The following is a 15,304-nucleotide window of genomic DNA, read 5'->3' as shown; positions in this document are numbered from 1 at the left end:
AAGTAATGGCAAAACTGTAATTACTTTTCCACCAACCTAATATATTTCAATCTCAAGAATTTTGGCTGTAAGTATTGACTACATATTTCTCCCTCCAATGGAAGTTTCTTGGTCTCACCCTTTAGCTCCTATATTTCTATCTCCTACAGTAACATAAAATTCCAAAGTGAAGGATCCCAGAAATAGCTCTGATTGGTTGTCCATCAATAATTCTTCAACTCACATTCACAGCTCTGTGCCATATTTTCCACCAATGCAGTTATTTCTTTTGGACACAGTACTTCCATAAAATCTCTGATTAGAATGCAACATGTATCTTAGAATAAGAAATGCCTAAGGTCTGAGCACAGAGAAGAAGCTCATCACACTGACATGGAGACCACGAGTCACAGAAGAAATCTTTGGTGGAAGACTGCCACAGATCAGGGATTTGGGCAGTTGGAATATAGGTGTCTGGGCTGGGGCTTACCCAAAGTGAAATGGAAGAACTAGTGAAGCTTGTCTTCACGTGTTCACTATTCCACTTCTTGTTTACTAGACTTTTTTCTCCTGGCTTTCCCCCATACCTCCACAAACCCCTATCATGTGAGCTGCACCTGGCAAAATCATAGAGGTGGAATTGCCTGAGGCCTTGAGGGCCCAATCCTAGCCCAGTGTGTCCAGGAGGTGGCACATGGAGTCAAAAGAGATTATTCTCTAGCTCTAAAATGTAATGTCTACCTGCCTTGCTGAGTTTTTATCTTACTTGGAGCCTGTTACTTTCGTTGGGAGACGGAGCGTGGAAGGGTGCTCTTTCACACTTTTGGAATGGGACTGTCTGTCTTACGCCTGTATCACCATTGTATCTTAGAAGGTGTCACCTTATTTTGATTTTACAGGTTCACAGATGAGACTCTGGATTTTGGACCACTGAGTTGATACCGAAACCAGTTAAGACTTTGGAATTAGAGGGTTGGAATGGATGTATTTGTATGTGATAAGGACATGAGTGTTTAGAGGGCAGTGACAGAATGTTCCTGATATTCCAGTCTTGAGGCACAATATCTTCAAATAAACTGATTGCAGATATTAATCACATCTAAAAAATAACATCAGAGCAACACACAGATTAGATTTTGATTTAATAACTAGGTACAACGGCATATGTCAAGTTGACATTTAAAAAACACAGTTTAATACAACTCTTCTAGAGCATACTGGGAATATACTAACTCCTCCCCAGAGTGGAGGTCCTTGGGGGATGTTCACTCTTGTCCCCGATATTCTGTAACATAAATACTGTGAAGTAATATATTAGATTTTAAGGTGATAGAGTGAGAAGAATACAATAGTATTCTACACACTCACAAATTCATAACAAAATAAAAGGTAAATACTCATAACATTTACAATCCTTTTGCAACTGATCATACGGTGATAGCTAGCATTTGTATATCATATGCCCTTTGCTCTCAGCAAGTACTGCAATTGATTTTTTCCTGACTGGGAAGGGGTTCCAAATATTCATTTTTGAAGAGTTGAGGTTATTAGTTTTCCTTTCTGAATTGGGTTATTGTAGATTTTTTGTTGACTTTAATAAAAAGGCATGGGCATACTTAATGATGTGCTAACAGAGTTCCTATATCCCAGGCTTACTCTTCTTTTTAATGACCTATAACAGTAAACCAAAGAAATGATTGCAGTTGTGACAAGTGCTACAAAGAAAATGAAAACATAGTATTTGCTTCTTTTTTTTTTTCCAACTTTTATTTTACGTTCGGGGGTATATGTGCAGGTTTATTAGACAGGTAAATGTGTGCCATGGTGGTTTGCTGCACAGATCCTCCCATCACCTAGATATTGAGCCCAGCATCTATTAGTTATTCTTCCTGATCCCCTCCCTCCTCTCCCCACATCCTCTGACAGGCCCCAGTGTGTGTTGTTCCCCTCCGTGTGTTCATGTGGTCTCATTATTTAGCTCCTATTTATAAGACAACATGCAGTATTTGGTTTTCTGTTCCTGCATTAGTTTGCTGAGGATGGCTTCCAGCTCCATCCATGTCCCTGCAAAGGACATGATTTTGTTCCTTTTCAGATTTACTCTTTACATCAGTATGTAGTAGCAACCCAATTTCCCTTGGTAATCAGGTCTTGCATGATAAATCCAGTCCAACATTTCAATATCCCTACACCTTTACATACCTTCCTCTTCAGTGTCCTAAGGCAATTCTGGTATTTCAACTTCATTTAGTGCAGGCCACCCTTTGTTTCATTTTTAACTCAACCAAACAAACAGGGTTGTATATAACCCATCGAGCTGCAACTCTACATTGAGAATTTGTGCTTTGTGGGCCTGTATCAATAAATTCATCTCGAATGAACTTTATGTCCCTTCAACCATTATTTCACTCTATTAACTTACATTCTCACATGTATTCACCAGATTTTTGTCTGTATAAATTGAAAAAATATGCACTATTTTTGGTATGTAGTATGTCTCCCACTGGTTCACAATTTTAATTTCTCTTTCCAGCCTGTTGGGACTAGAGTCTAGATAGAGTTCTACAAGTCAAGAGGTTTGGTGGAAGTAGATTCTGAGGATAATCAGCAGTGTCTTCCAATTAAAATACCTCAGAGGTGCTAGTACATTTTCCTTTGAAAAATCAGGATGAACCTTCTCAGACATGAATAGCAGAGCTGCTCCTACTGACAAAGAAGATGCAGGAGAATTTAGAGGTTAAGTATCCTCAGCTTCATCAGGATCTACCCTACATGTTTCATTCCAATTTTCAGAATCTCATTCCTTCCCAATCAATTCCCTCAGTTTAGCAGAAGATACTTTGCCTGGTTGGGAATTCAATTTGCACTGTAATTCTGCCACTCTCAGGATGAGACTCTAGATCAGATTTTCTGAAATCTCAGGCTGATGACAATGGGAGATAAATACATTCCTCTGGGAAGACATAGAAGGTTTCAGATCATTTATGTGGAACTTGAACTTGGAATTTCAAGCCCTGAGTTCATCCTTTTTCTTTACTTTGTCTACCACAGTTAGGAGCAGTCATCCTCATTACATTTATTAGTTTGACTAAAATATTTTAAGGTATCACAATTACCCAGAGATTTGCCTTTTATGAATATTTGATTAGGAATCCAGTAGTAATATTTTACAAATCTTTTTACCACATTGCACCATAGACTATCGCTGTCTTCTTTACCACTGGAAAGAATACTTATGCCTTAAAATATAATCAATCATGTCAGAAACCCAATACCACAAACCCAGATCTAGTTTTTTGAACTGGATCTGGTAGATACTATCTCTACACATGGTAAAACCCTTGGAATTACACCAGTTGCTAGGAGTAGAAACAAGCAAAAGCGTTACTTAAGTACTCCAGAGATTTTGTTCTTTTTACTTTATTTGACAGCCTGGAGGCAGACTATTGAGAGCTTGCACGGTGGGGCTCCATCATACTGTCTGTCATCCCCATTTTTCTGTTTCTTTTTTATGTTTTCTTAAACTATCACACCAAACTTGCTCCTGGTAGGTGGCTTTCAAGAAAAACTTCATATTTAAATATTTGTACCCTCATATTTGCTTTTGCATTCACAGATGGAATTAAGTTCCTTCTTAAAAGTTTAAAATGCATGATATCTTGTGGGTTAAACCACTGAAAAGAAAACATTAGCTATCTGAGGTCGCCCTGGAAGAACCATAGTTCTAATTGCTTAATTCTGGGACAATTCTTCAGACAATTCAGCTAAAAGGATGAAATAGCTACTATGCATACTCCGTGCAGATACAGGAAAAGACCCAGACCCTTGTCAAATCTGTGAAAGAACTTGCCTGGCAGTCTGTAGAGCTGGGTGCCTGGCATCTACTCAGTTCTGTGAGTTCTCATACTGCAAGGATGCTGCACACAGCCAGGATTATGTTATATACAGAGATGTGTGTGTGTGTGTGTGTGTGTGTGTGTGACCTACAGACAGAGAGAGAGAGAGAGAAAGAGAGAGGTGTAAGGTCTGAATCATAGACCTGCCTGCTCCTGAGAGCAGGGCGTGCAGGAGTGGGAATGGCCAGGGTAGGGTGGATGTCATAGACACACAATGAAAGAGAGCACAATGTAGATATTTTCCTCTAAGCCACACGATTTCTTCTTATCTGGCAAAGTAACTGCTAGGGAACATGTGAAAAACACAAGTAAAAAGAGACAAAAAGAGAAAAGAAGAGAAGAAACCAAGGATGAAAACAGCAGAAATGTCATCCTCTGCAAATGCAGAGAAGGAGGGAGAACCTTGAATCACCTATAATTACTCCTGCCTGCTCCCAAGAGTTGTGGTTTTAAGTTTCACCTAGTAATGAGGCATCCTAGCAGTAAGGTTTCTGGGGACAACAGAAGGACAGGGAGGTGCTACCTAAAAGAAAGAAGACCATGTGCTGAATACTACCTTACAAAACATGGGAGACAAGTTTTGATGCTGTTCTAGAAACCAAACCATTGCCAGCAAAACTTCCTGCTTGCTTCTCTCCCAGTGCAAATGGCTTGAGCTTTCACAGTCACTGAGATTTCCTAGGCAACAGGAGTGTAAACTTGAGAAAAGGCAGAACCAGAGTAGAGATTGGCAGTGAGCTGAGCCAATCAGGCTGTGAGTCTGCAGCAGTGATCCCAGGCCATCCAATTAATACTAAGAGAGTGGACCTGGGCCTCTGAGGAAGACAGGTAAGAGGGAGGAGGCTAAGGTGGCTTGGGAGGAACCAGTTTCCCTAGATGCAGGAGAGAGCGTCCATAGTTTCAGTTCGAAGCAACTGGTTGCAAAAGGTTAGCATTTAAGGTAAATCAATTTTTTTTTATCTATTCTATGATTTGATGTTTGTTTGTTTTCTTGGTGTGTCTTAGCCAATTAAAGAAGACAGTAGATGTTACTCTCTAAAAAGAAAACCTAAAAGTCTTTGAGAGTTCTTGGACTAGAGAAGCCATCACTAAGCTGCCAGTGAAAAGAGGAAAGAGCTTGGTACTGGGAAAGATTTTTGTAATCTTTGCGAAAAAATGCTTGGATAAACATGTACAAAAATCAATTGCATTCAGTAAAGGGGAAGGAAGTAAACATTATTGAGCAGTCATTAAGTACTAGGTATTTGAGCGTGAAGGGTTTGGGTGAATTGCTCTAACGATCCTGATGACCACTGATAAAATTGAGTTTCAGGGAGGTTCAGCATTTCCAAGACACAGAACAATAAAACATTTCCGCTTTCATTCAGACCTTGCTTTGTCTGATACTTAAACTTATGCTATTTTTGCTATACACTGATATCTGAGAATCAGAATAAAAATTAGAATGCTTATTAAATTGTACTTACATGGTTTGTTCAAAATTATATCAAATATTTGATTTGATTCATCAGAGACTTGAGTGGGTCCTTCTTTACCTTCTCAGTAAAGGACAACACCAATGACCCAGGCAGCCATCTCTATTGCCTTCAGTCTGGGGAGTATTTAAGCCATATTAAGTAGATGAAATTCTTTCCTTTTTTTTTTTTTTGATTTATTTTTTTCCTCAAACCCTACAACCACAAAAATCTATTTTGTTATTGAAAGTTTTAAATATTGAGATTTGAATTTCAGGCATACATTTGTATTTATATTCTGATAGCAATTACCCAATAGTAATGGCAATGATAAATTCTGATAGCAATATAATAGCATCCTGCTAAGCCCTGATGATATGATGATAGGAAACACAAAGGATACAGCCCTTGCTCGTAAGGACCTCATAGTCTGTCTAGCAAGGCAAGTAATTCTGAAAACAAATTACATTGTCATGCAATGTGAATGCTATTTGGACTTCACCACATGATTATGGAAGGATGGGTGGGACTTCTCTGGGCCAAAAGGAAAAAGAAGGTGTACCTGAAAGTGTGACAACATGTACGAAGAAAGGCACAGAGATAGGGAATGCTATGGTGTGTTTGGGGAAAGTGAGTGAGTAGAGATGCAGGATAGATTTTGAATGGATGGAGAATTACTAGAAATGGCTAGAGACATAGGAAGGACCAATGCATGAATTCAATGCTAAGAACTTTCATTTTACCTGTATACAATGGGGAACCATCAAAAGGTCTTAAACTAGATCGTGAAGTTCATGCTGTCATTTTCTAAAGATTGCTCAGTCTTCTGAAAGACAAAGTAGAGAGGGCAAAGCTAGGGGCAGGAAACCAGCTAGGAGACATTTGCAATGGTGGAAATAAAAGGTTACCATATCCTGGGCTGAGTCAGTATCCGTGGCAATGGAGATGAGGGAATGGAAATGCAGGATGTGTCAAGGTAGTGAAACTCTATAGGACTTAGCTGCCAATTGGATGTAAAGGGAGAGGAAGAGTCTAGGATGATAGTCAGTTAGTGATCTGGTAAATGGTATTGCTGTTTCCTGAAGCAAGGAGTAAGGAAGATAGGTAATGAATTTGGCTCTGGAACATTAAACTGAAAGTGTCTGTAGGTCATCCAAGTGCACATGTTTTGTGAGAAATCTGGCTCCAGAGAGTGCCTACATTGCAATAAAGGTTTGATAGTCATCATTGTATCAGGGGATGTGACTGAGATTGCCATAGGATAGTGGAATAGAGAGAAGAGAATAGATAACTGAAGCCTGAGAAACAGCACTTAAGAAGCAGGTGAAGGGCCGGGCGCGGTGGCTCAAGCCTGTAATCCCAGCACTTTGGGAGGCCGAGACGGGCGGATCACGAGGTCAGGAGATCGAGACCATCTTGGCTAACACAGTGAAACCCCGTCTCTACTAAAATACAAAAAACTAGCCTGGCGAGATGGCGGGTGCCTGTAGTCCCAGCTACTCGGGAGGCTGAGGCAGGAGAATGGCGTGAACCCGGGAGACGGAGCTTGCAGTGAGCTGAGATCCGGCCACTGCACTCCAGCCTGGGCGACAGAGCGAGACTCCATCTCAAAAAAAAAAAAAAAAAAAAAAAAAAGAAGCAGGCGAAGACAAGGAAGAAACAAAAACAGGACAGATCCAAGAGGGAGGAGGAGAGACAAGAAATTAGATTTATAGCCATTGAGAGAAAGGGTGTTAAAAAGGAAGAATGATCAATAGTCAACTCTTGGGAGATGTGAACTAAGGGCTAATGACTGTTGAAGTTGGCAAACAGTTTAGCAATGACTTATTGGAGAGTATATTTGTTGGAATGACAGAGTGAAGACCATACTGAAATGGACTGAAGTATGAATGGGGCATGAGAAAGTGGAAAATTTGGACATTCTTTCAAATAGTTTGACTTTGAGGGGTGACAGCTAGAGGGAGTCCAGGACTGAGGGACCACAGTGGATTCATGAACTAAAGGAAGGAGCTGGTGGAGAGGAGGAAAAGGGCATAACTGATGGCTGAGAGTCTTAGAGGGTTAGGCCTCTGTGTTGCAGGTAGAGAGGGCATCCTTAGATGGGAGGAAGTTCAGAACTCTCTTGAGGGAGGGAGGATGAAGTCAGGATGCCCTAATAGCTCTATATTTTTATAGATTTGGAGGAGGGTAATGTGAATTTGTTCATAACTTGTGGCTCCATTTTTTTCTGGGTCTTTCAAGGCAAGGTCTGGAGTGGCAAAGATTTGGATTAGCCTCTGAGGAGACTGGAATAAGAACCTGACCAACATCACATAAAAGTAGAGTTGTGTGTTGCAGAAGGCCTAGCTGTGGTTAAGGAATAAATGCAGTGACACCTGTCCCTGCTGGCATGTGGGTTTATTCAGCTACACATCAGTCTGCCTTTAAGTACATGGAGCATGGGCAAATTGAACAAGTTAGCTATTATTTTGAGAGGGTGGGAGATTGACAAATGAGAGTCAAGAAGGAAGGCACTGGTACCGGATGATCAGAGTGTATAAAACGGATAAGAAAGGAAGTGAATCCAGAAGGGAGAATGAGGTAGGTAATGTCTGGGGTGAAAATGTAGGGCCAAAAGACTGGAGGTCCCATAGCAAGTTGGAATAATGGAACTGAACAGTGCAGAGAAAGTCGATCTTGAATTTTAAACTTTCAGTCTGAGCACAGTGGCTCACATCTGTAATCTCAGCATTTTGGAAGGCCAAGTTGGGAGGATTGCTTGAGCTTAGGAATTCAAGACCAGCCTGGGCAACATAGCAAGATCCTGTCTCTACTAAAAAGAAGAAAAAATTAGTTGGGTATTGTGGTGCGCACCTGTAGTCCTAGCTACTTGGGAGGCTTTGGTGGGAGGATCACTTGTGCCCAGGAGATTGAGGCTGCAGTGAGCTACGATGGCACCACTGTGCTCCAGCCTGGGCTACAGAGTGAGATCCTGTCTCAAAAAAAAAAGAATTTGGACTTTCAGAGGAGACCAGACTTCGTTGGGAGAGAATGCTGAGACAACAAACAGGTAGAGTTAAGTTGGTAGAAAACAAGGAGCTCCAGGAACTTCATAGCTACCTGTTGGATGGATTGCCTAGATGAGCTCTGGGTTTTCACAGATTGATGACACCATTTGAAATGGAGAGGACATCTCTGAGGCAACATTCAGAGTCTCAGTGATTTATAAACTGACAGAACAGAAGAGGAATATAGGAAGTCTGTCCAGCTAGGCTGTGCTTCAAAGAAGGATGTGGGTATAGGTCATGACGTGGAGGTGACAGGCTGCATCTTAAAATCTGTGAGGTTCCTTAATACTTAGAATTTGGCGTAAGAAGTGCTTTCATCTGAGAAGACTGCAAGAGGGGTAGGGTTCCTTAGGCAAAATCAGATACCATCCAGGATAAAGACATTGTACCAATCAGTGTCTTGGCAGGAAATTCATGGCACATTCAAAAGTAGTAACAGAAAAGAGTTTAATGAAGGAAAATTCACAGAAGTGTGGGTAGGGCTAAGCAGTATAGAGAAAGCATAATGAGACACCTAGCATTGCCACAGTCAGAAGGGGCAAGAAAGGTGTTATCCATAGCCCTAAAGGGGCAAAAGGAGGAGTGCTTGTCATATCTCAATCAAAGCATTTCTGTAGGGAGGACTGCCTTTGGTGAAGGATATGGTCACTGAAAAACTGTGGCTTGGCAGAGTGGAAGCTGGGGAAATAAATACTCCAACCTCTATCTCCTCCTCTCCTCTGATCTTCTGCTGATGCCTCCAAATGGTGGAACACGGTTGGAAGCCAGTGAGCAGGGAAGTGTGGTTAACACAGTTTATGGAGGTCAACCTCTTGCAGCACAGATGTGGGTGGGAAATGGATCAGGAGAAGCACACGGGCAAACAATATTCATCTCATCAGTGACGACTGCTGTTCAGAGGTTGATCAAGATGAGGAGGCTTATAATTGAATAAGGAATAGAGGAAAATCTGGGTGTCTCTGGATGGAAGGTGCGCTTGGTGCCAAGAAGGCCAACCTCTGCTCGTAACTTGTGGAGGTGGTGGTGAGGTGCTCAAGAGCAAGGAGTGGGAGTGGAATAACACTTTTGGCTTCAACTGTTGCTTTAATCTCTTGGAGAATGAAATAAGAATTTTCCTCATAAAATGTTGCTCTTTATTCTGATATCAGACAGCTTTGTATAAAGAAAACATATCAAGGTTCAAAAGAGCAGTTTTCTGTATTTCAGAAGTCAACAGATTGATATTTGGGAGAAGATGGCATTACAAGACACTGAAATGTAGAAATGGCCACATATTGGCTTCTCACAGGGTTCCTGATGCCCATGAACATTTGTTCAATGCATGATATTCTTTGGAGCAGATTGTCTCCCACATTTTTAGCCATAATTCCATTGCCACTCAACATCTTGCTTTTCCTGCAGTCTGAGAATAATTTTAAAATTCTTGTATATTTTCTTGTAAACTGAAGTCAAATAGAATTAAAATTTCCCAAACTAAAAAGTATAGTTTGAGACAGCAGGACAGTCTTTGGTTGAGAGGTGGATGACAGCTCTTCTTACTTTCTTTGGAAGCTCTGCTTAGTGTGTGTCCCCTCTGCAGTTACCCCTGTAGCCTAGACAGGAGTTCTTCACGCCTAGGGAGGAGCAGGCAAACACTCTTCAGTAACAAACAACATCAGTCCTTCTTACTTAGTGTACTTTGGACTCAATATTGCTAATAAGCCTGACCCAGTTTTATAAATGAGTGCCCTGTGAGAAATGCAAATCAAAACCACAATGAAATACCAACTCACACCAGTTAGAATGGCGATCATTAAAAAGTCAGGAAACAACAGGTGCTGGAGAGGATGTGGAGAAATAGGAACACTTTTACACTGTTGGTGAGACTGTAAACTAGTTCAGCCATTGTGGAGGATGGTGTGGCGATTCCTCAAGGATCTAAAACTAGAAATACCATTTGACCTAGCCATCCCATTACTGGGTATATATGCAAAGGATTATAAATCATGCTGCTATAAAGACACATGCTGCTACAAAGATTTATATTTATGATTATAAATCATAGATTACTGTGGCACTATTCACAATAGCAAAGACTTGGAACCAACCCAAATGTCCATCAGTGATGGACTGGATTAAGAAAATGTGGCACATATACGCCATGGAATACTATGCAGCCATAAAAAGGATGAGCTCATGTCCTTTGTAGGGATATGGATGCAGATGGAAACCATTGTTCTCAGCAAACTATCGCAAGGACAGAAAACCAAACACTGCATGTTCTCACTCATAGGTGGGAATTAAACAATGAGAACACTTGGACACAGGGTGGGGAACATCACACACCAGGGCCTGTTATGGGGTGGGGGTAGGGGGTAGGGATAGCATTAAGAGATATACCTAATGTAAATGACAAGTTAACTGGTGCAGCACACCAATATGGCACATGCGTACATATGCAACAAACCTGCACATTGTGCATATGTACCTTAGAACTTAAAGTATCATTTAAAAAAATGAGTGTCCTGTGGTGACTATAGGGGTTTCCTATTTAAAAAAATGAACATTTTCTGAGATAAACCAGGTCAGGCGCCAAATTTGGCCCATGGGGTGTGGTCTGATGTCCCGGGCCCATATTATTTTAGATTATGTTTGCCTGCACTGACAGCATCCTTCCTAACTGCCCATGGAAAAGTGAGTCTTATTTGCTTTGGGTGAATGGAGGTGAAAAGGGAGAAGTCATCAATGTGTTGACATCTGCCCTTAGGGCTTTCCTTAGTTTTCTGCACCAGAGTGACCCGGTTGCTCCATGTTTAGAAAGCTTCATGCTCCACATGGTTTTGTGAAATAAATTATCCACAGATAATTTACAAAAGGCTGCTGGGGGACTGGCAGATGCAAAAGGTCCTGCTCAGAATCTTGGTTTTGCTACTGATGTATGAACTGAGACAACCTCCAAATCTCTCTGTAGCTCAATTTCCTTATTTTGTGAAAAGTGGATATAGCTATGTCTGTAACCTATACGAATTGTTATCAAGACTTACTTTATACCAGACGAATTTTCTCTTCTAAACAAACTGTAAAAAACTTGCAAGACACAGGCCACCCTTTTAGCAGAGAACATGGGACAGAGTAAGTATGCAGAAAATGTTTCCTATTACTATTGTTCTTATCTTTTGCATAGTCCTGGAGGTCAGCCAAGTATTTCTATATAAGGCCAGAGAGTAGGAAATTTAGGCTTCATGGGCCAGAAGGTCTATGATGCAGCTATTCAACTTTTGAGTTGTAATGTGAAAGCCGCCACAAACCATATATAAACACACACATGTGGCTATTTTCCAAAAAAATGTTATTTACAAAACCAGGTGGAGGGCCAAATTTGGCCCATGGGGTGTGGTCTGATGTAACAGGCCTGGATTATTTTAGGTTATGTTTGCCTGCATTGAGGGTGTCCTTCCTAACTGCCCATGGAAAAGTGAGCCTTATTTGCTTTGGGTGAACGGAGGTGAAAGGGGAGAAATCATCAATGTGTTGACGTCTGCCCTTAGGGCTTTCCTTAGTCTTCTGCATCAGAGTGACCTGGTTGCTCCATATGTTTAGAAAGCTTCATGCTCCACACGGTTTTGTGAAATAAGCTGATCTAGACATGCTCGCACTCTTACTTTTTGGAATAACAATATTTCTTCTGGCAACTGAGGCAGAAACTGTAAGTTGCCTACTCGATAGCCACTGTCTTCTTTTTTATAAACAGAACCTTGTGGGTGGCAAAGTATCTAGTCAAAAATCAGGTTTCCCAGACTCCTTTGGAGTGACTGATGAGATTTACATAAAAGGAACTGGGCGAATCTTCTGGGAACCAGTTCAGAAAGGGCTGATTTCACTGGGAAGAGCATCCTTCTTGCCTTTTGCCCTTTTTCTTTTCTTTTGCTTGGAGTGTGGAGGTAATACCTGGAGCTGCTATGGCTATTGTGTATGAATATTATATACCTTTAGGCAACTTTGAGTATAAAAACTATGCTAGGGTAGAAAGATAGGAGAGTCTGGAAACATTGATGATGGCTTGAAGCACTTCCAGACTTCTTTTACATGAAAGTAAAGTAAATCTCTATCATTTTCAGAGAAAAGACCTGCTTCTATTATGAGTCGCCGGACACAATTCATAACTGATATACTGATCTACGCTGATGTTGGCACTATGACATTGGATTTCTTATTTTTTTTTTTTTTTTTCTTTTTGAGACAGAGTTTCACTCTTGTTTCCCAGGCTGGAGTGCAATGTTGCAATCTCAGCTCACAGCAATCTCTGCCTCCCGGATTCAAGCCATTCTCCTGCCTCAGCCTCTGGAGTAGATGGGATTACCGGCATGCGCCACCATGCCCTGATAATTTTGTATTTTTAGTAGAGACGGGTTTCTCCATGTTGGTCAGGCTGGTCTCAAACTCCGGACCTCAGGTGATCCACCCGCCTCAGCCTCCCAAAGGGCTAGGATTATGGGTGTGAGCCACCGCGCCTGACCTGACATTGGATTTTTATCCCTTAACACTTTTTGGTTTTCTAGAAGTATCAGTTAAGAACAACTAGGATACAAATAATTGACTAGATTTCTAAGTGGTCATAAAATAAACATTAAAATAGACAAATGACTCCAAAAGAAGCATTCATTCTAAGGGACTGCAAGATCGTTACTAAGTGATTTTGGTGACTAATGGCTGCAAAAGGGCAAATGTCCACCAGAGCTGTGGCTTTACCTGCATCTAAAAGGGTGATAGAAGATGTACCAGTTGGGCTTTGTCCTTGCAGTGGGTTTGAAATAACTTTCTGAGGTCACGACTTAATAGCAAAAATGGAATATTTGAAAGTTACCTGGTTGATCTTAAGAGCATAACCATTGAAACCAACAGAAGTTTTATTTTTCTTTTGTCTTGGTTTTATTTATTTGTTTATTTATTTCTCTATTTTGCAATTCAGCTAAATCTTTGCTTACCTTCGCATAGTTTAGGTAGCTTCTTACTCTGTTTCTTTAAGATGTTGCATTGAGCAGGTTTACTTAACTCAGAATAGACTGTAAGCTATTTCTTGGTAAAAACCCCAGAGACAAGGCACAGCAAAGGGAAAAGCAACATGGAGAAGACAGCAAGGAGAGAGCTATTAGGAGAGTGCATGCCCCTGACATTCCCAGTGGGTGCTTACTATGACAAGGACCCTGTAACCTTGGGGCCTCTGTATTTTATTAAACCTGTTTTTTTTTTTTTTACCACATTGTGTCAGTTACATGGGTTCTTGAATATTATGCCAAGCTGTTTATTTTGTTCTCTTTCGTAGTCAAAAGTGCTGGAGAGGCTGCTACTTGACAAAATTCTGCTGAGAGAAGTGGTTATAATGGAGTGACTTTCTCTCTCCTCATGATTCTCAGGGGTGAATCTCTTCTCATACTGGATTGCTAGTTATTTTACCCAGCTAAAGGTCACTATTTACAGGTAGTCCAAACATAGCAGGAATAAGCTTTTTGCCATCCATATCAGTTAGGAATAATTTGACTGCAAGTGACTGAAGACCTGACTGACAGCTGATTAAACAGATAATGCAAAGAGATTATGTTTCTTACAAGACAGGAGTGTGAAGTCAAGAAGTTGTCAACATTGGTTCAGCAGCTCAATGATGTCAGGGCTCTAAATTGGTATGGATATGATTCTCTTGGCCCTTCCCTCATGATTGCGTAGAGGCTGCCGCAGTTCCAGACATTACATCCTCATTCAAGGCACGAGGAAGGCAAAAAAGATGAGCGAGATATTCCAGAGCTCTCAGCACTTTCCTTTGGGTCCCTTTGGCCAGAACTGGGTCCTATGCCTATCCAGTAGAAAGTGGAATACAGCAGAGAAAAGGGGAATAGAATGACTTTGTCTCAGCCAGGTGGCAGTGTCTAAAAAACTAGCTGTAATTCAAATTTAATCAAGTTAAAACTACTTCTAGGAATGTAAACTTCCAAGGGCTGGAACCTTGGCTGTCTCATCCATTCCTCTTGTATGGCACATAATAGGTGTTTGATAAATATGTGTTAATGCAGAACCAAGACTAGAGTGAGGCAAGTTAGGTGTTTAGGGTGCACTATTTAAGGAGACACTCATTCTCAGGCTTGGGCAAATGTATGGTTGACATTTGCATGATTCTGAGACTGTGTGCCTCTTTAAACATTATGCCTTTTTCTTACTTAGCCCTACCCCCAACCCTGGTTCAGTGAATAAAATGAAATATGAATATGTATGAAGTAAACACTTTATCACAATGATATTTATAAAATATTATTTTTAAAATGTACCATATCACAAACATTAAAATAAGGACTGAATTCACATCTCAAAGATCAATAGAAAGAAGTAAAGACTGTGGTTTAGCATAAATGGGCGCTACAAAAACCTGCCTATTGAGAGTGGCTGCAACATGCATTTTAAGCATTTTGAGAAAACGTATTTTGATGCACAGAAAAACTGGTAAGATGCCAGACTTCAGTGACATCTTATTTCCACAGTATGCTATGTCACTTAAGTATAGCTGAAATGCCGTCATACTTTACGTGGTATGTGGAAGTTGGCAATCCAAACAAAAACCAGATGTTTCATATATTCATACATTTTAGAAAAAATTTTAAAAATAAATTGTGGGAAAATAGTAAATAATATGAAAGGTAATCAGTGCAGAAGTTTTGAGTTTGATTTAAAAATCCTCATGCATCTTTTTTTTTCCTTTTTTATTGTACTTTAAGTTCTAGCGTACATGTGCACAACATGCAGGTTTGTTACATATGTATACATGTGCCATGTTGGTGTGCTGCACCCATTAACTCATCATTTACATTAGGTAATCAGTGCAGAAGTTTTGAGTTTGATTTAAAAATCCTCATGCATCTTTTTTTTTCCTTTTTTATTGTACTTTAAGTTCTAGCGTACATGT

General features: G+C 40.5%; 1 protein-coding gene and 1 long non-coding RNA gene across 3 annotated transcripts in view; one reads left to right on the top strand and one right to left on the bottom strand.

Annotated features, from left to right (window-relative positions):
* Positions 1–3,383: 3,383 nt before the first annotated feature.
* Positions 3,384–4,555, bottom strand: LOC105513484. The gene is made up of 2 exons (XR_001002032.1): positions 4,432–4,555; positions 3,384–3,653 (listed from the first exon to the last, which is right to left on the bottom strand). It is a non-coding gene; the product is annotated as an uncharacterized LOC105513484 (long non-coding RNA).
* Positions 4,556–4,576: 21 nt separating this feature from the next.
* The window catches only part of CAPSL (calcyphosine-like), a 40,975-nt gene continuing 30,247 nt past the window's right edge, over positions 4,577–15,304 (top strand). Inside the window, exon 1 of one of the 2 annotated variants that reach the window (XM_011944346.1) lies at positions 4,577–4,703. The gene's annotated coding sequence lies outside the window, so the exon portion shown is untranslated. The other variant, XM_011944345.1, reaches the window with a different exon arrangement.

Source organism: Colobus angolensis, unplaced genomic scaffold (genome assembly GCF_000951035.1).
Source record: "Colobus angolensis palliatus isolate OR3802 unplaced genomic scaffold, Cang.pa_1.0 Scaffold230, whole genome shotgun sequence".
NCBI lineage: Eukaryota > Metazoa > Chordata > Mammalia > Primates > Cercopithecidae > Colobus > Colobus angolensis.
The sequence above is the reverse complement of the archived record's forward strand: the minus strand, read 5'-3'. Positions and strand labels throughout refer to the sequence as shown.